The following is a 21,076-nucleotide window of genomic DNA, read 5'->3' on the forward strand; positions in this document are numbered from 1 at the left end:
AGTGCAGGCACCCCTGTGTTATGGTGGGCTCACCCATGTTCTTGCTTCAGTCTGAACTCAACTGCAGTTTTGAGATATCTCTCCCAGTTGTCTCCGCTTCCTGGGTTTGGGCTGGCATCATCAGTAGTCTCGAGGTGCAGGAACTGGAATCCTTTCAGGTGATTCTGAACTGAACAGCAAGCTGTGGCATTCAGCCCATGGGGCCATACTGGAGATAGTGTGAAGAAAAGTACCAAAATCTAAAATATGTGTCTGCTGTTGTATCAAATCCTCTGCATCAAAAGTTTTACTCTACAGACCTACTGCTTTTGGTCCATGCTGCTTGCTAATGTAGCAAAAAGTACAAGCTTTTTTATTGATGATTTCCAGATAGCAGGGAACAAAAAGTATCCCTCATCTATAGAGTGACACAGAGACTTCAAGTTCTATATTTTTTCAGCAGTCAGAACAGAAATAGCATTCTTATGCATTATTGCTGATTTATTTAAGTTGCACTATTTGAATTCTTGTGCAATTAAAAGATCAGAAATAAGAATGCCAGGAAATAGTTTAATCTCCTGCTCCAGTTTCTCTCTACTGCTAGATAATCAGTTTTTGATTGAAAATGTGACCATTGTGTTGTCAGCACCTTTGATTTGTTTAATTTTAGTTTCTTCTGTGTCACTGTAGATGACAAATGAAATCACCTATAATGAAACTTATATAACGATGCTTCTGTGCAGCCCAGTTATGTGCATTGCCTGCTTACAGCTGTGATAAACATAGGTGATAAACTAGGTGATGAGGACTAGGTAATACACAACTGCATGCACACACTTGTATATACATGTTGGTGATATACACACAGGCCTAATCCACAGTGATTGATCACATCAATCCAATATATTGCAGAGAATAAAGTCAATATTAGGCCTTATAAATAGCAAATGGATTTTTTTTCATAAAACTTTCATCTCTTACACTCAGTAACAGGGTGTCCATAGAATAAAATGCAGAGAAGGTATAGTCTGTATGTTTAATTTAATCCTCATGAGACAAGAAAAATCATGTTCACAGGTCCAAATCAATCACTGTTTCATTGACTTCAAATCAATTTGGCCATATAGGATCAGCTCCTTTGAGTCCTAGCATCTGCTTTACTGGGTCTGGCTTCCATGTCTGGCAGGATGCAATGCATCTCAAGGAGTATTTTCATTACGATTACTCAAAAGACCATTTCTTCACAGGACGTGTTATTTTTTCTGAAACCCTCCTTTCTTGGACCCCACAGGAAAGCATCAGAGTGAGATATATCATGAATTATTTTTTGGAGTGACTGGGTCAGGCATGTGGCAATAGTTTATTCTTAGTGCAAAACGGTGTGCAATGAATAGAAGCAGTTTGATACGATTTTCTGCTTGTAGTGGCTTTTCAGTCTCTAAAAAGCAAAACTGAGAGTATATATTGAAGTAGAAGCTCAAGTGTTTTCCTATTTTCTGAGTTGATAGGAGCTTTATGTGTCTTTAAAGCACAAGGCTTAGGAAATACTCTTGTTATGAGGTGTCTGTCTCAGTACAGCCAGGCATTCTGCTGTGCCTGCAGTTTTCAGAAGATGAGCGCATGACTGAGGAAGAGGAAGACCTGTCAGGAAATCAAGCTGGGGGAAATGCAAGTTTTCAGGAAAAGAGACTCTGGACCTGGGACCTCCTTATGGACTCCTCAGAGAGAAGGCCACCTGGGAGGACTTGGAGAAGAAGATCCTGACTGTCTAAAAGAGGTCTGTTTTGGCAAGGACAAGAGAGATGGCTTAAGAATGCATACAGCTGGAAGGGTTCCTGGGAAACAGTAAAGCAAGTCACGTTTACTGCTGGTATCCTATTGATTTAGGAGGCTAAGTCTCCAGTACTACGCTGTGAACATAGTCCTCTTCCCCTGATACTCATGTGGTGGTTGCAGAGAAGGACTCCAAAGCTTTAACAGAGGCTACCAAACCTTGATATGACAGGAGAAAGGCAGCCCTGAAATATGGGCTTACTGGGAACAGCCAGTTTGCTGTGTGTGCCTAGAATGCTAATTTTTCCTTGGAAAACAGGAAAGCATATGTGAAGACACTGTAAAGCCAGGTAGCATATAGCTGTCATTTATTTGTCAGGAAAAAAAAAAAAAAAAGGAAAAATCTATTTTTGTTCTTGAGCAATCTTTTCACTTTCCTTCTTTTAAAACACAATGACAGTTAATGATTAATAGACACAGTCCACAGAGCTGCCAGCAGGAAGCTAGCCTGAGTGGGGGGGAAGTCTAAATAATTGAAGGGAAAAGGTGACAGAGGCATCCATTAGTTCTTCTGGATAAGAAAGGCTTCATTGCATGGCTATTTGCCCAAATAAAAGGCAAAATTTACCATTTGAGTAGTGTGATCTGTAGATTTCATGGTGGACTTTTCTTGGGGGCAAAGAAAACAACAGGGCTCAATGTTTCTAAATTTGTAGAAATTAATGCAAAACCTCCTCATTTTTAGTTGCATTACAGCACTTACAACATAACCAGCTTGTCAGAAATAACTGGGCAGGATTCCAGAAACAAAACTGAGCACCCTATAACAGCATACTGAACGCCCTATAGCAGCATGAATCATGTAGCACTGGCTAGCTGCCTTCACAGAGTGACTCTTCTCCATGGGCATCCTGGTGGTTGTGGGAGACCCTGCATACTTGCAAAATCAGGCCTGTAATTTTAAAGGGCTCAGCAAATCGGAGTGGCAAATGTCAAGCAGAAAACCAACTCCAGTCTTCTCAAGCTGGGCAATGAAAAACAGGTACCCAAAATAAATAAGCACTTTTCAAAGAGTAGGTTTCAGTTTGTTTGCTGAACTGCACATTCTGCAGCTCTGTGTCATGGAGATAAGTGGAGGGAGGATATTGTTTCAGATTCTCTTCAGGAGAATACAAGAGGAATCTTTCCTTCAGTTTTGTGGACTACTGTCTCATATGACACTTTGCATAATGTAGTTTCCTTTAATTTCTAGGCAGAACTTGAGAAGTGCCGGGAAAAAAGCTGTCCTGTCTTCTACAGGAAAAGTTTCCTAGAGCCTAATTAGTCTTTTTGCACAGGCAATAACAATAAGGCAATTGTTAAATGGTGGCATTTAACTGGTGATGTAAAATGAGATGGTGGTGAAATGAGAAGCCATGTTGGTTCCATGTAGTTGTTAGAACTTAGAGCAGTGACCATGAAAGGATGCAGGGGCCACGTGCTGCAGCACGTGAACTGCATGAACCATTTCTGGGACATTTGGACATCGAGCTCAGTCTTTGCTAACTTCAGGGCTTTCCACATGGCCCATGACTGTGCTAGGTACTGTTCAGCTGTGCAAGGCCAGAAGATCATCATATTGGAATATAAACTTCTGAGTTGGAACATGACAAGAATTTGTGCCAAGTTGATGATGAAGAAGAACACAGCTTAGATTTCTTGAAGAATTTGTGTCTGCTAATATCCCTCCTGAAAAGGTCATTATAGCTGCATCTTTTTGCTCCTTACACTAACTGATTGGCCCACTTCTATGTAACTTTTATGAGAAGGGGCTGGTGTTTCCCAGAGTCTTGTTCTGGCTTACATTTGAAGGAATGTGTGGAATCTGTTTAACTAGACCCCGTTGTGCAAGCCAGTTAGGTGACTGCCTTACACCCTGGTCACAGAGGTGACTGTTAAATGCTGGAAAGATTTCAGAATATTTTTTTCTACACATATACTTTACCATAATTCAAAGGAGCTTCCTAAAAAAAAATCATTTTCCTCTAACATTTTTCATTGTGTCTGTCACTTGCAGGTGGCAATGAGCTAGCACCTTTTCATGTTGAGATTCTCAGTCTCGAGCCATTTAATTAGGATAGTGATGTTGTGTGGAGAATAAGAATTGGAATTAATTTTTAATACTTTTGCATCCAGGAACTCCTGAATGTTTTGGAAAAAAAATCTATAAAAATGCAAGGAGATCTGCCAAATGTCAGCTTGTACTTAATATCCTGCTATTGTTATTGCAACACTTATTTCTACATCAGCATTCAACTATTTACAGACATTCACTGTTCTTTCATTACGTGTAACATTAAGTGGCTCTCCACAACCAATGTCAGGTGTGTGCTGGTTTCAATACCAGAAAGGTATTGAAACAATATAAAGGAGTGTAATAGAGGCTAATGACCTTTTCAAGTTTTGTTTTGTTTTGTTTTTTAACACGAAGGGGAACCACAAATGTATTTTGGATTTGTTTCCTAAAGACGTCACACTCAGTCCAAGTGATGAGAATTGTAGGAACAAAGAGAGACTGAAGAGAGAAATTGGAGTCAAGGAGCTTCGTATGAGAGCAGAAAGTACTAATGATTCCTTGGATGTCAATGAGAAGGAAAGATGTCAAAAGAGAAAAAGAATTAATTTAACAAGCAAAGTCAAGCAAGAGAAGGTCATGGAGAAGAAAAGAGGCCGTGGCTGTGGCAGGACAAAGATAGCTGAATGCACAGGAATATGAGGAGCTTCATGATTGAGACTCAGAAGCATTCAGCTGAGTTACAAACAACAGCTATGTATGAATGGAAGTCAAGGATCTATTCTGTCTACTATATCCATAATAGTATTGCCTAGAGGCATTCTGCCTGCAGAGACTCGGGAGGTAGCAGCTACCTTCCCACAGTGTAAAAACTGCAGGGAGGTCATGTCCTGATCCCACAACTACTTCCCATCTGGTAACGTTGAAATGATTTTCCTTTCCCTGCTTAACAGCCTTGCAGTAAAAGGTGGCTGCTGTCAGATACCGGAGCGGTGCCTAACGGAAGGCCCCCGAGGGACTTTACAAGGAGATGTGAGGGAGGAGCCGGGCTCCTGCAAAAAAGCAGCTTGAGTGTGAAGGAGGCACCAGAGACAAAGGCTCAATCTGAGGCCATCCAGGTATTAAAGAGGAAGGGGGCACACCTAGCCCTAACGGAGGGTGAGCTGGAGACTGGTTGCTTTTGGTTGTCTGAAGCAAAACTCATGTGTCTCCTGCGGTTTTTAGAGGAAGACGCATAGAATTATTTCTTTTGAGCAACAGTTTTTATTCAGAGATTTTGTATATTTAAGCCCTTGACAGTAGTTCTAATGTTCTTGCTAATAGAGCTAAATTACAGAATAGAGGTTTCATTTTTATTATATAACGTATTGTAAATCTGCAGCAGTTCTGAGTGAGACTGGGGGAAAAAAACAATGTTTTGTTAAGTGTGTGACCTGTTTTGATTGCTACATCTGTCACGTTTCTCTTCCAATCCTGATTTTTCTTTCCACTATCTTAATATCTTTGAGTTTGATAAATTATTTCTAAACACAGGAATGATGAAAACTACAAGAATTGTCTCTAAGACTGCTTAGTTATTGCACTGTGTGAGGATAGTTTTCATTAATACACCATCTATTTACAAAATACTCAGAAGCTGATTTATTACACCTCATGAGCACTCTGCATTTCTCCATGGATATTTTCCTTAGCTCCTGTGACTTCTGGATGTCTGCTGTCATTTTGGACTGTGAGAATCTGATGTACCAACCAGCTTGCTTCAGCTGATGAAAAAGTCTGTGTTAGAGGTAGGTACTACCACATCTCAACTCCCAGACTAATCTTTTAAATCTGCATTAAGAACTGGACTTGAGCCATTATAGTTTTGAATTTTTCCATCCAATTTCTTAAAAACATTTATGTATTTTCAGAATTAAATATGCTTGTTATACTTTGGAGCTATTATGTGAAACCAAAACTCTTGCCAAATTTGTGGTGGCCAATAAAAAGAATGCTGAATTCAATGAGCTACTGTCTAAAATCCCAGGGTTTGTGTTTTTGGCTAGAGGTAGGGATTTGAGATTCCAGAGCTAGAGTCCTGGGCTTATTCATGCAAAGATCCACCCTGAAGGTGTGGACAGCACAAAAAAAGAAAAAGAAAAAGAAAAAAAAAAAAAAAAAAGCTCCTGACTTGGGGAATGTCCCGGGGATAGGAACATCTGGGCCATCAAGGACTCTTCTCTTGGTTCCACTGGGTTTCATGTCTTAGAGCACTTGTTCAGCGTTTGGCAAAAACTCATCAATCCATAGGTATTTTTGCTAAAACAGTTTGTGTTCCACATTTTCTGACAAGTTTTCATCTGAATGTATCCAGCAAGTTTAATTGCTGAGTAACAGTAGCCATAATATTTCACCAAGCATTTGTACAACAATAGGTAGATTTGGGTCAAACTACAGCATGCATCTTCAGTGCTAAATTAATATCCTCTCTGCTATTGTTAGTTCAGGAAGCTTATAGCTAGCTGAAGTACAAGAGAAGCTAATATTAAAAATTACTGAGCAGTGGCTAAAATGGCCAGTGAATTGGTAATATGTCATGTAATTATCCCGAATATAGATATATATTTTTTGTGGAGGCACTTTTACTATCTATTCAAGTTACATATTTTACATATATATAGAAAACCACTGCACTATGACTTTGGACTGATTTACATGGCTTTGTCTTGTTGGAATTGAATGCAAGTTTTATGAGAAAAGTGACCTTGAAATGTTCAATAAAAATTATTCAGAATGTTCCAGTATTCAGAACACAGCTTATGAACAAGGATAATTCTTTGTTGAATTAATTATAAATGATGTAGACAGTAATTCAAATATATATTTCCTTGAGGCACCTAAAATCAGATTTTTTAATACTTTTATAGTAGATAGCTGTAGGTTTTCTAGGGAATTAAGCTTAAGTTCCATATTGTGTTATCACTGCCATATGGATTATCTTTGCTTCACCCACCTAGACACCACAAATTGTTGGTGACAACATCCCTAGCTCCCGCTCTGATTCCATGCTAGATTATTTTAAAATAGAGATAGCGATGTTTCAGAATTGCCTCTTGTAGATGTGATTCTGCTGTGGGAGCACAGCCTGACATAATAGCATAGCTACTTTACTATATTGCTCGGAGGATAAGATTTTAAACACCTGTTCAGATATGAATGATACATTTACTTCTCATATCTCTACACTGAAAACTCATTTTGCTCTGAAGATAGAAGTAGTTCCTCCTGCCAAATCCCTGAACACCCTCATTTCCATCCAGGAACCTGTTGACCTCTCACAAGCAATCTGTTCCTCCCAAACTCAAATCAGCTGGTTCCAGATGGAATGGGTCCATGCGTTGGAGCAAGTTTTTGAAGAAGGTGATTGAACTAAAACTACGTGCATGCCCTCGTTGTTACTCTTTAAAATTGCCCCTAATATATCAATCTGTTTAGAACAGATAGCTACTGAGTAGTTACAGCCTGCCTGTGTGGCAAAAAATTACTTAGACCTTTAACGGGAAGTATGTTAGCCTTGTCAAGAAGTTATGAAACAGAATGGAAAAGATTTATTACGTACCTGGAAGGCAAGTCACAGATATGCTGGAGGCCAAATGCTGGATGAAGAACAAGCTGCTTTGATCTCAACAAAGTTTTCATACTACATCATATTTTTCACTGTGTGCTCTGGTGACCCCAAGTCCAGTGTGTGATAGCACCATTAACTCTGGTAAGTACATATGATTTTGGAGTTGTGATATAATTAATGGCGCGAGGCCAGTTGTGAGGAAGAACATACAAGTGAAAGTGTGTTTCATGAACTTGCGTTGGAGTAAGCTCTGCATGTACTAGGCCAGACCTATACATACAGGTATAAATCTAGAAATAATATGAAAATGCCATCTAAGGGGTATGCTCTATATAGTTTATGTCTGTGGAAGTAATTCACACTCTATTACAGAAAACAGAATTTAAGAAGCTACAAGAATGTTTCAATCTCCTAGGAATATCTTTGCTGTTACGAAACCAGTCTCCATGTTGACACTCAAGTTTCTTTTCTGTACATGAAATGTAATTTTGAGTGCAAACTTTCTTTAGAAGTCAGAAAGCTCTTCAGAAGAAAAAAATGTTGTTGAGTTGGATATTGTTAAGCTAAATCATACTGCGCAGACCTTCTGTGAAAAATTAGCTCCAGAACTTACTGTACTGCTTAAATGAGGTCTGTAGTTAAAAGCAAAAATATTTGCACTATGAGCAGATTAATCCTATTCTGCAGGACATGCCTATAGTGGGAATAATTCTTCAATGTCAGTTTAGCAACAATTTTTTTGTATCTGTCTGTACACCTCTTCTGAGATAGAGCTGGTAATCCATCCCATTAAAGACTTAAATACTTCTTTTATACTAAAACATTTTTCTTTATTCCATAAATATCTGGTGGTGCTTATTCTGAACTGAAGGGGGATATACTGCTTAATGTGACATTGTGAGCTCTGAACTTAGAGCCGATGAGTGACGTCAAAGTGTGCCTTTTCCAAAGCAATTATTTTGATAAAATTTTCTTTAATACATTGTGTAGGCCTATTAAAAGACCTGTCAACACTGCAGAGGCCCAGCATAAATTTTTCATTTCCACAGATGGATTTATCAGAGATAATGGATAATTTTTTAAATTTTGTTTCAGAGACTTCTAGCGGCGCTAATCCCAGTAGAACAGTGAGCATAGTGCTGTGTAGTTCTAGCACTTACCTGAGCATTTAGCCACCATTTCTGTCTCGACTCAAATCCCCAACTGCACTGACCTCTGCAAGGGCTGGGCCTTTAGGATTAACTGAAAGGGCATTGTAGATAAAGCAGGAACTGAGTTTCCACTTTAGCCAACATGTAGGACTCAGCTGACATTCTTTTGAGAGGTTCTCATTAATTTCAGTGGATGTTGAAGTACAGCATTTCTTTCTCCTCCCCAAACTAGACTAAACCTTCTTCCCCGCCCTGTTCCAGTATCCCAAAATCAGGGGAAGAAGTGCACATGGGGAATCTGTCCTACTTCAGGTTTCTTGGAATGGGATTTGTCCAGTCACCAGGCACAACTTACGTCTCAGGCTTCTTAAGATAAAATACAATGTCAGCAGAAGCAGTATCATTGTGGTAATTGTATTTATATGCTAATAAATGCATAGTGCTCTTGCTTTACAATAAAATAGAAGCTGCATTTTAATTTGATCTTCGTGTTGGTCAGATGAATAAATGTATCAGTTCTACATCAAGCAGAAATATTACAGAAATGAAGTTAAATCGCATCTGGATGCACTGACTTCATATTTATATGAATTTACCTGAAGAAAAGGTACATGGATTATGTTGCTGTCAGATTGCTGTCCATGGTAAGGTGTGAAGACAAACTGGATTAAGGTAATATAAGTAAAATACAAGACAAATGTTATTTCAAATGCATGCTGATATTTATTGAGATACTGCAGAGTCATCATTAGATTTAATTCAATATAAAGGACGTTATAGAAGCAGCAGCAGCAACTCTTGCAGTGCTGCTATTGCTGACTTGGGGATTTTATGAATGTTACAGAACTTCTAGGAAAGCTCCAGAACTTTTGCCAAAGAAAATAAAAGGCTGGAGCAGTCAACTCAGGGTGTTGAGATAGATAAAAATAAACCAAAATAAACAGGAATTGTCAACTTTTTACAAATCAATCTTACACTTCAGTTAGAGAAATAAAAAAATGCTAACATGCTTGAGTATGTGCTAAGCATGCTAAAGTCATTTATTGTCACCTACTAAATGTTATTTTTACAGAGAACATATTGAAGGGGAGTTTACCAATGACTTCACGTTAGATATTAGATCCGATAAAGGGAGTATTTCAGACTTAGGCATTTGACATGCTTTATATACAAAATTTATGTGGACTATTTTAATATTGTTCACTGTGTATCATCTGTTTAGAACACAAGACATCACCACAACAAGTGCTACCATTTGACAGTACTAGATATGCTTCAGGATGGAAATTCGTGAAGCTCATATCTTTTGGGAATTCTGTAATCTTGACTTTCATTGGAATTTCTAGATAATGTTAGATAATTTTTAATAACAATTAAACCTACAGTGGTATGATACAAAGGATTTGTTACTGAATGCATACTTTCAGATGAATAAATGCCAATTCAATACATGCAGTGTGTCATTTTCCAATAAATGACATAAACCAATTTTTGTGCTATTTAATTCACCAAGAGGTGGCAGCCTTCACTTGATTCCCTCTGCACTTGTCCTCTGATTTAGGTTGACCAGATGTGTGTCATTGACACACACTGAGGCATTGATATGCTTGTACAATGGTTGGTGGATGTCTAGAGATGTATTTTCAGGCTGTGCCAATACCTTTGGTATTCTGTATTATTGATTTGATAATAAAATAGCTGGAAGAAGACAAAATGTATAAGAAATTAAGTTGTGAGCTTTGTTATGAATTGAAATAATCACCCAAAGGAGGCCTTGTTTTGAAAATCGAGCCCTACTTCACTTCAAGCCCTTTGCTACCAGTCCCAGTCCCTGCTGAAATCTGGATCAGAAGATTTGTTCTGTTCTCCCTGAGGAGAATGGGAATGTTCCTCCTCTGCCTCTGGCTTGAAGTTCTGGACAATGGTAGGTACTGGATGCATTCATAAGAACACATATACAAAACATTAAAAACTGATTTACTTGTTCGTTTGTTGTTAAATATTCATTATTTTTAATTGCAATTAAAGCTATCAAAAAACACGTCATGCAATGATTTTCTATCAGTTTTCTTTTTTTTTCTTTTCTTTTTTTTTTTTTCTGGAGGAGTGGTGGTCGCTCTGTGCAGTTGTAATGGATGTGTCAGCATGGTGTCTGAATGCCAGCCAGCTAACAAAACTATCCGAATATATACCTCTATGATGACACACTGACAAAGTATTGGTGATTACATGTATTTGCTAATTATTTCTTCCCTCTTGGAAGTTTATGGAAAATCTAAGATGAAGAGTTTAGGTAGGCTTTTTGTAGGCTTAGTTTTCTCAGAGTGAGATACCTAACTTCAATGAATTATTTGGGCTGTTGTTTATGAAGAAATAAAGTATCTCCACAGACTGTATGTCACAACCCGAGAGAGTTTAGGTTAGGTGAACTGAATAGCTGGTTTAACATACCCATGTCTCCCCGCAGACAATCAGAGGAAAATTAGATCTGAATTTGAAGAATTAAAGTGAGACAACATGAATCTTTGTCTTTAAAATCTAATTGAAGGCAGGCATTAATTTTCACAATTCTTCTAAGATCTTGTGGGAAATGTGTGTGAACGAATTACACAGAAACAAAATATTCTTGCTGATCTTTGTTGCCTCTTTGTTGTCTCTGCTATCAGGAAGAGGTGGTGGAAAAAAAAAACACATCTGATTTTTGGGGGGTGTTTTGAACCACTGAGATGACAATGTTTAGTTATTTCATGAAGAGTCTTTAAACTTTATAGCTAACAGATGTTTCTAACACATGATTAAGGCCAAAGAGTATTTGAGGCAGAACTATATCTTGTGAGATTTTGATTCCTTATCTTTTGCCTTCACATTTGTGAAGAATGTCACAATTTGATTTTAAATTTCCCAGCGTCTGAGGAGGAATACTGATAGGAAACAGAGTGAGATAACAGCGCTGTGTTTGTGTTTTAATCTCCCATATGCCTTTTGAAGTCAGATCAGTAATTTCCATGATCATTTGCATTAGCAGAAACCTGGAAAAACATGTTAATGATTTATTTGTTGGTAATAACAGTCCTCGACATCCTTTGGTAACTGTAGGAGAAAAATCACAGAGGAAACAATAGAAGGGCAGAGAAGTTGGCACAGATAGACAAGATGCAGTGACTGTAGGAATAATGCAGCTGTATGTGTGTGCTGCAAGTGTCTTGTTCGATCATAGCACTCATCCCCTCTTTCTGTTACTGCCAGTGGCACTGCTTACAGCACATACTAGTTTTTATGTTATCGCGGTGACATGGAGGTTCTTAGAAAGGTGATTTAAACACAGCATGTGTTTTTCAGTTTTTAAACTATTTCATCATTCTTTGTTTTGAACACTTGCAGTGTTAAGGGAAGAAGACATATTTTATTTGTGACGGGGATGTTTTATTTCTAAGATGTATGTAGTATCTGCAGTATGTATTTATACTAAGATACTCTGAAGTATGTTCACAATGTTCTTGATCTTATTTGTGTACTTCAGAGGCTTCTTATTCTGACTGGAGCCAACATACACGTCTTAGGCTATTCAAATAAATGAATGTCTGGGCTGGAATAATCTGCACATGGATGAAAAAGAGAGGAAGGTTAAAAGCTAAATGAGACTGTTCGGAAGATTTACAATCAGCTGTGAAAGATGTTTCCCTGCACTAAAGCTAATCAAGACAATGAATTTTCATGTTTGTCTTGTACTACCGAGGAAATTGAATCAGACATCTCTGGGGGATTCCTTTATTATTTGGTATTTGCACACTGGCACCCACACTTTTTTAGCTTCTGGCAATAAGATAACGTCAATGCACATATGGTAACTAGGCTTCTCGCAAGGAAGTGAAGAAGCAACATTTCCCAACAACCCCAAACGTATGTTATGTAACGGAAAGAGATCCGGCACTTCCACATGGAATGTGTTCCTTTCCTATCTGTAGGGTGGTCCAATTTTGTCAGCTGTGAGGGACAGATTGGGTTTTAGGATGCCTTGTGGGCTGTGTTTGGTTCTCACTGCTGGGAGTGGCACAACTAATGCAAGGAGCTGGTTTGCCTTGCCGGCTTGTAGAGGGAGCTGGGCTGGTGCCTAGGGGCACAAGGCGAGGGTTTACTGCCCACAGCAGCTGTCTCTCTGCTCCCCATGGCTAACTGTGGCTGGTGGAGAACCAGGAGGAGGCACAGCTCAGGCTGAGTTCACTGGACAAGATGCTTTCCTTCTCCCTGGGTAGGAGGAAGCAAGCTGGGGCTGCCAGTTGGACCATGGTGTATAAAAATTGTGTATTTTTAAGTCAAGGAGAACTAAAACACATTCACAACTACAATATGCTTTTTTATTATTATTATTTTGTTTTGAGAGGTACACAAAATGAAATGACCCTTGTAAGTGCCTTGCTTTGGCTGAAGGAAGAGACCACAAAGCCATAGTTCAGCTGAAACTACAACACACAGGTCCAATTACATTTAGAACTGGCTCAGGCCATCTGTTTAGATGGTTAGACTTGTTTTGGGTTAACTTGCCCTGGTGCTAGCACATCATGTTTTCATAGCTAAGTCTTATTCCTACAATTCCTTTCTGATATCTCAAGTTTCATAAACTATTTACAAATCTTCAAAATTTTCAGGATCTACAAAAGGTTTAAATCAGTAAAAGAAGACTATTCAGCCCTCCCCGGCACATGGGAACTCCACAGATTAACTCTTTGGTCCAGAATTCATATTATCATATCATATATTCATATATATATTCATATATATATATATTCATATATATTCATATATATAATTCATATATATATATATATTAAATACATTCAATACAAGCATTTTTTTTAAAAAAAGAATGCCATTAGCTTCCTCCATTGTAAGTGAAATACCTATGGAAACAAGGCAGGATTTTATTAAAATGATTATGACTGACATTCCAGATCTTTCTTAGACACTCACAAAATTGACACTGCTGTGGACTTATTGCCTGAATAGAAAAATAGAGGCAACCCCTCCCAGCTGCCCCATGGGGCAGGTGTTCCCCATCTCGCCCTGATGAGGTGGGTGGGTGAGGTGGCACCTAGAAACAAGAAGAAAGGCCTGGTGGCACTTGTGTGGTTTCCTGAGGGTTGCCTTATGCTTTTTGGTTCTCCTGCAGTTACAAAGGTAAGTTTTGTTGGCTTTGTTTTTTTTTGATGGGGTGGAAATTTCTGTCTGCTTCTTAGGTGTTCCTTGAAGAAGTAAAGGATGAGTAGGAGCTCCCTTACTGATCTTTCCATCACCTGGGCAAGTTAAAGAAGCAGACAGAAGTTTCTGGGTAGGGGCTGTGGATTTCTTGCTGAGAAAAGCTCTAGGAGAGAGGCTTAGAAAACATAATTAAAAGGATAGGGGATCCTAAAGTTATAGGGATGTTTATGTTGCTGTTGTATGTTATTGGAATATTCTGATATATGCCTCTGAATGAGGGAGAGGTACCTCATAGATGTCCGTGCTACTTCAGAGGCTTACAGGAATGTGGGGAATGAGCCAGCAGTATGTCAATGATAAAATAATGCATGATTCTCCTCTTCAGATAAATTAAGAGGTAGTACCTGACTCCATTAAGAGAAGTCAGGGAGCTATGTAATTAAGTATGCAGCTATGCAGGAAAAGAAACAGTAGCTCATTTGTGATAAAGTAGGTGTCAGCTGCTGGGCTCTAACAAGGAGCTTTCTGTGGAAGTAGAGGAAGTAGGCCAGAGTGGGGGCCTATAAAGGTATTCCTGGACAAAGTTTTCATTATTTCCAGTTGGAGGTAAGATCACTTGGTAATAATGGCCTTTTACAGGAATAAATTACGAGGCTGTTCTAAAAAATGGAATACCTGGTTTGTGGGCTGTGTAAAATAGTTACTCTTTAATAAAAAGGGTTATACAGCTGTGTATTAGCCATCTTTAAATGGCACTGCCAGAAGTATTGTCCTGATTTAGACAGATGAGTCTATGCAAGTAGTCAATTCAGTCCAAGCAATCTGCTTTTTGTTTGGCTCTTCTTTTTATTTAAACAACAACTATAGCTATAATACCTTAGTCATATGTGAGCAGCCTCTGGTGGAGTTGTTTTTTGCTAACATGCCTACTATTGTCCCTTAATCTCAGTAAACTGTGGAGTGTTGAACAACATCTTCCTCTTGTGCATGTGTTGTGTTTTGTTGGAAGTGTGGTGCGATGACCTTGGAATTCCCTAATCCTGCCAGCAAGAACACTTTTTATTTAAGTGAATTTGGCTCTGTGGTATGATCGCAGTTTCTTTGTGTGCTGTGGGAAACTCCTCCTTCATCAGGAGGAGACAGTGAGGGAGAGGGGAGAGGAGGACTTGCTTGGTTTTAAACTAGTGTTTAATGTATACTGAATTATGCTGACTAGCCAGTTATCCTCACATGACTTTGAAATGAAATCTTTGTTTACTTTTCTTTGGCGGCTGTCTTAATTCAGCATGTCTTACTTTATATTTAAGTCCAGACTTCCTCTGTCCAGGGCTACTAAGGTGGTGAAGGGTCTAGAGGGGAAGACATACGAGGAGCGGCTGAGGTCACTTGCTCTGTTCAGCTTGGAAAAGAGGAGGCTGAGGGGAGACCTCGTTACGGTGTATGGCTTCCTCACGAGGGGGAGAGGGGCAGATGCCAATCTATTCTCCTTAGTCACCAGTGATAGGACCCATGGGAATGGTGTCAAGCTGTGACAGGAGGTTCAGGCTGGGTATCAGGAAGAGGCTCTTCACTGAGAGGGTGGTCGCACACTGGAACAGGCTCCACAGGGAAGCAGTCATGGCATCAAGCCTGCCGGAGTTTAAGAAGCATTTGGACTGTTCTTTTAGACATATGGTCTGAATTTTCAGGTAGACCTGTATGGTGCCTGGAGTTGGACTCAATGATCCTTATGGATCCCTTCTAGCTCAGGATATTCTTATTTCCTAAGCAGACATGGTAAGTGCTTTGCTTGTCCTGTGTGCCTGCCATATATCTGACTTATTGAATCTAGAGGTTGGATCTTGGAAGAATGAATAGAGATAATACTTTAAGTCATACAGAATGAGGTTGCAGCAATTTGCTGAGGATTGCCCCCCCCCCCCCCGTTTTTTTTTTTTTTTAGAAGGTACTTTGCAAGCAGAACTTCCAGATCCAGGAAACAAACCCTTGGTTGCATATATTGTCTATGAATGTCCATCCATTTCCTGCATCTCTTCTATATCTGCAAAATAGCTTTGTGTGGTCCACAGGTGTCTGAACTGAGGAATAACTAGTTTTCTTGCTGTAATAGCTTTCCTGTGTCTACCATATGTTGTTGATGTAACAGAAGGGTGTGGGGAACTGTTTTGCAACAAGTGTGTTAAAATTAGCCAGGTAGTGATGCAAAGAGGTGCTGTCCCCAAATGAACTGAAGGTACTTGATTGGAAGACAGAAAAAACAATTCCCCAGTGAGAGGTGGAGACCTGTTACTGTTTAGATCTATAGTTTAACTCTAACAGACAGTGATTAAAGCTGTCTTGTATTAAATTGTACTCTGCAATTCTACCAATAATACAAATATTTATGTCAATGTTTTCTGTGAAGTTGCAAAGCATTCAAATGCCACTTTTGAAAGCTTGTTATGGTATAAATAGTATATTCTTTTTTAGAATAAGGGGTAAACTATATTCAATACATCAGGGAGTATGGTGACCATGAACTTTAGTGTCTTATTTGAGGTGTGTATTAGGGCTAAAGAGCTTCATCCATCAATTTTCAGAGGAGTTGTATACTTTCTGAAGGTAATTAATACAAAAAGATGGTAGTATATCACATTGTCTTCCCTTTTTTCAATATAAGTCTTATTTGTATAATTTTTAAACTTCAGAACAAAGCACAGAACGTGAGGCCTATCTGGAGACGCCTGACATAATTTTTTATTTTTGTCAGGGTGAACAAATGCATTACTTAGACTTATTTATTAAGGTAGGTGAAGTGGAAGCTCTCTAACTTGCATCTGTGACTGCTCCAGTAGCTTTATCACGCTTCCAAGATGCCTGACTGGGTAGGAATGCGAACTGTTTTAGATCCCTTCCTAAATAGGTTTACAGAAGGGGGAAAATCATTAGACTCACTTCTTGGTTAATTGGTTTCTAGGGAAGGGCTTAGTCCTTTCATGAGTGCCTGCTGCATCTTTCCACCTCTTTCTGTTATTTCAAGGGAATCAATGATTTTTAGAGTGCTTTTAATGCAATATGGAATAATTGAAATAAAAGTAGTTTGAAGACTTCAACTTTAATGAGAGGCTCCTGAGATCTAAAATGAACTCTGCAGTTACTTACAACATGAAAGAGAAATTAGCTTCATACCGAAACAGATTTTTCATAACTTCCTCATAAATATTTGATATACTCACTCCATGCTCCAGTGGAGGAAACAGACTTCCAGCTGGACTTGGCTGGAGAAGTGGCTGTTCTGCTGCATCCACCATATGAGCTGTTGAGAGTCAAGGTCTTCATGCAGATTATTGTATTCAGACAAACAGGCTTAGTAAGCTCAAAAGTCCAGATAGACTTTCCCTTTTCAATTTTTCCTCCCCTCCAATGGACTCACTGACGGTTAACTCGTGATTAAGTGTGCTTCTTCCCTCCACAACGTAAAGTGTGACTACTCAAGGTAGTCAGGCTGAAGCACCAGGCTCTTCTGATGTGGCATGAACTTTATTATTTGTACTAAAATAACTTATTCTTTTAGTGAGATTTTTCATTTTTTATTTAAAAAAGTCTTTTCAGACTAGCATGCTATATCTATTTATTTTGACCTACAATGGCTGTATGTAAAGGATGCTGCAATTTTAAACCTGAAATGTAAGTATCTTCCACTTAAGCTAATTTCCAAGGTAAAGGTACAGACATGTCATCTAAGCAGGCACCCTCATATGAAGGACAGTGTAGATGGTTAATGAAGTATGTAGGAACCGTGGTTTAGCCCACTCAATATTTCCTTCTGACTTTCCTTTCATGTCACTTAAGTGACTGTCAGTCTTGTACCTTTCCTGACCCCCTGCGGAATCCTTATGGGGTACTATCAGCTTTGGCAGTAGGACTTGCTAAGTCCTGGGGGTGGGGGATACATACATATATTGACCATGCTGTAGCTCCTGGTGTTACTATTGGAAAGTGACACTTGCAAAGGACAGGTCCTAGCCCTGCTTCCCAATTCTGGAAAGATTGGACTGCTTGTGGTAATGTGGGTATGTTGCTGCTTTTTCTCCCCTGTGCTTCAGAGATAACCTGTGAGATACCTCCCAATGCAATTTGTCAAAAGCAGTGTTGCATTTTTACTACCACCTAAGATTCAAATGGTATTGCCCAGGCCTGTGCTGTGTAAGAACGCTTCAGGAAAACATCTCTTATTTAGAAAGTATCTTGCAATTTCTGGTATGATGGCCATGCATTCAGCTTAGGAAATCCAATCACTTGGTCTTGAATGTTGACTTTGGCAGAAAAACCTCTTCCTGGTGGCTGGCTGAAATGTACCCCTGTGAAGTCTTCATGCTGATCATACTTTGTGATAGCTGACTGTCAGTGTATTTGAAGTAGGCATCTAAGAACAAGGAAATGAGTGATCACAAAGTACTACTATCTTGTCAAGCTGTTGTTGTAAGCTACCAGTTGACTTCTGTTTCTATTATCCAGACTTCTGACTAATCTGATATTGAATCAGTGTAGTTCTTCCTAAACTGACACAAATTTGAGTGTTTTTTTTTTCTTTTTTTTCTTTTTTTTTAAAGCCTTTGATACAGATGTATCTTGTTATTCTTTGGAAATGACTCGTTGCTACCTTAAGTTGATAGCTATAGATCTCGCCTGTGATGGCAGTCGTCATACTAGACTTGAACAGGCAGGGTGCCATCTTAGCAGGATGTTTGAAGAAGCCTCTTAGGAAAAAAGAAAAGCAGTCAAAAATAGAAGTAGCATCCTGATTTCTCTTGTGAGTGCTGTAATGACCGTTGATTGGTGTATTCTGGGAGTGTAAGAATTGTTGGCTTATTTCATAACCAAAAAATACTGGAGTACTTGGAATGCTGATTGTAAAAGTCTTGCATCATATTTGGAGTGTTCATTAAACTGGGCATATTTATACGGTATTTCTCGAAACATTCAGACACTTTCTAAGTTTTTGCACATAGATGTATCATATAGAAAAGACTCTGATCTCAGGAGCTGACATGTTATGGAGGCTGTGTTGTGTTGGTGATGCAACGATAAATTTTCATTTCTTCTAAGGATTTCCTCAAATGCTTAGAGCAATAATATTTCAAAGTGTTCCTGAGGCCTATTAATGAAGAAAATTGAAATAGTTCACAGTGACAGTGACCTTTGTAGAAAACTCAAACCTGATTTGAAGAGGAGCCCCAAGGCTTTTTCTAGCCTGTCAAGATTGACCTTTTAATCATAGTCTGTCTTGTTTTGAGCACGGTTTTTTTCACATATCTAAATATTCATGTCAAATGCTCCCAGTGTCAGTTATCAAGTCAGGTATTCAGAATGGAATAACAACCACTCTCTGGTAGCTGGAGAACATTTTGTCACAAGATGCCATCACCTAATAGAGAGTAAAATCTCATTTTAGCGTAATGCCTGTTGGGTATCATATAAATGAGTAATGTCCATGTTGGGGTAAGTAGGTTTAAAAATAGCTTCAAGAGTAGAATAAGCAGTTTTAACTTTAATTCTTGCAATGGGTCTAAGTCATGAAATAGAGCTTTACTTCCATATCTTTGTATTTCTGTGAGGCTGCTTTAACAGGGCCAGATGGGTAGCCTATGAAATACAGTTTGGCTATGAAGAATATAAGCACTCATCACAAGCAGCTAGTCATAAAAAATGAAGGGCCACATTAGTCTTGATATATATGTGTAAATAAATCTAGAGTCACCAACCACAGTTGATAGGTGTGTGCTTGGCTAGCTCCTGTATATTAACTTTTACTCTACAGTAAATTAACTAGGGGTAAAGCTAGTTCTTGTGTTTAAAAATGTTTTTTTAAATTATTTTTTTTTTTGCTAGCTGGAGTAATAAAGCAGGTGTGCTTGCTTTCTAGCAACTGAAGTCATGACTTTGTGCAGCTGGTGTTGTGGCAAGATCAGTGGAGGAAATTGAGTGACTTTTGAATACTCTTGCACCTGAAGAACTATAGGTGGTAAGACAGCACTCCTGAGTGGATAAAAGGGTGCTTACTGTGTATGTAAGCACCTGGAGACTATAAATCAAAAATGAAGTTAACGTGGTACAGTTGGGTCAGACAGCAATAATCTGTTAATATTCATGTTATACTTAGATTTTTATGCTAAACTGTTCAGAGTTTTGCAAGAAGGCAGCATGTGTTTCATCTGGTCTTCTCTCTTTTATGTTCTTTTGTTTCCACACAAGCTCTGTGCTCTGTTGATTTCACTAATTCAAACACTATTGCCCTTGCAGTGACTTGCTGTGCAGTCTTGTGCTATAAATCTGGTGTTTGTGTTGAGTTTTTTCCCTCACTGGTGAGGGAAAAATGGAATTGTGGATTCTTTATACATGTTTATAGGGATATGCTCTTTCCTGCTGTTTCTTGCTGAATTACTTTCTGATGTAATTAAAGGTTCCTTCTATGCTCTTGTAAAGAGTCTGTGGAAGTCCTCTGAGAAGTGTGACTACCAAAAGCTAACATCAAGTTCCCTGCTGCCCTTCTCTCTGGTGGGTGAAGAGACCCTCACTGAAGTTTCCCAAGTGCTCTGCACTTCCTTCTTGTATCCAGTTCCTTCTGCTGCAACAAAAAGATCCTTTAACCCTACAGTGCAATCTGCAAGCCCATGAAGGCTATGCTTTCCATGTTCTCGTTTTTGTGTGTTTCTAGCAGTCCCCATAAGTTCTGTGCTCACCCCAGCAATGTCTTCTGCATCCCATTTGGTCTGCCTTCTACCCAAAGGGTGACATGCCCAACAACTATTTTAAGTCTAGGGCTTGTTGGTTCTGTCGGAAGCCCTAAAAAAGGACATTTCTGGGGGCAGAAGGCTCAGCAGAGAATTAGACTTACCTTTCTGTTGACTTTCCTGAAATCTGAAGGGACTTAAGGTTGCTGAGGCAGCTCTCCTTTGCCATTGGTTAGGGCTCTGAAGTTTACACTTTTTTTTTTTTTTCCTTTTAAGCACTGACAACAGATGTTGAGAGTAATGTTTTCTTAAGCACTGTTTAATTTTTCTGTCTCTTGGAAAATGTGCTGATTTTAGTCAAGGATGCATTATGAACGAAATAGCCAGCTTCATGCTGTGTGATAGTCCCTTAATTCTAGGGGAGCAGATCCTGAATTTTAAAGCCATACACTGAAAGCTGCTTGTATCTGCCAGGGAATCAGGCTGCTGCCTGACAGGTACACAAGCAGGTTATTTCTTTAATGTCCTGAAGCCACTAGAAGATTAATAGAGGTTATTCCTGTCTGCAGGGAAGCCTATGAGCTTGTACGAGGCAGCTTTTGAA

The 21,076-nt window shown here is 39.0% G+C and overlaps 2 long non-coding RNA genes across 2 annotated transcripts; one reads left to right on the forward strand and one right to left on the reverse strand.

The window, feature by feature from the left end:
- Window positions 1–3,452: 3,452 nt before the first annotated feature.
- On the forward strand, window positions 3,453–10,595 carry LOC118166346. The gene is made up of 2 exons (XR_004750459.1): window positions 3,453–9,235; window positions 9,786–10,595. It is a non-coding gene; the product is annotated as an uncharacterized LOC118166346 (long non-coding RNA).
- On the reverse strand, window positions 5,357–16,124 carry LOC118166347. Its single transcript, XR_004750460.1, has 3 exons — window positions 16,113–16,124; window positions 8,589–8,593; window positions 5,357–5,491 (listed from the first exon to the last, which is right to left on the reverse strand). It is a non-coding gene; the product is annotated as an uncharacterized LOC118166347 (long non-coding RNA).
- Between the last annotated feature and the right edge of the window lie 4,952 nt (window positions 16,125–21,076).

Source organism: Oxyura jamaicensis, chromosome 4, assembly GCF_011077185.1.
Source record: "Oxyura jamaicensis isolate SHBP4307 breed ruddy duck chromosome 4, BPBGC_Ojam_1.0, whole genome shotgun sequence".
NCBI lineage: Eukaryota > Metazoa > Chordata > Aves > Anseriformes > Anatidae > Oxyura > Oxyura jamaicensis.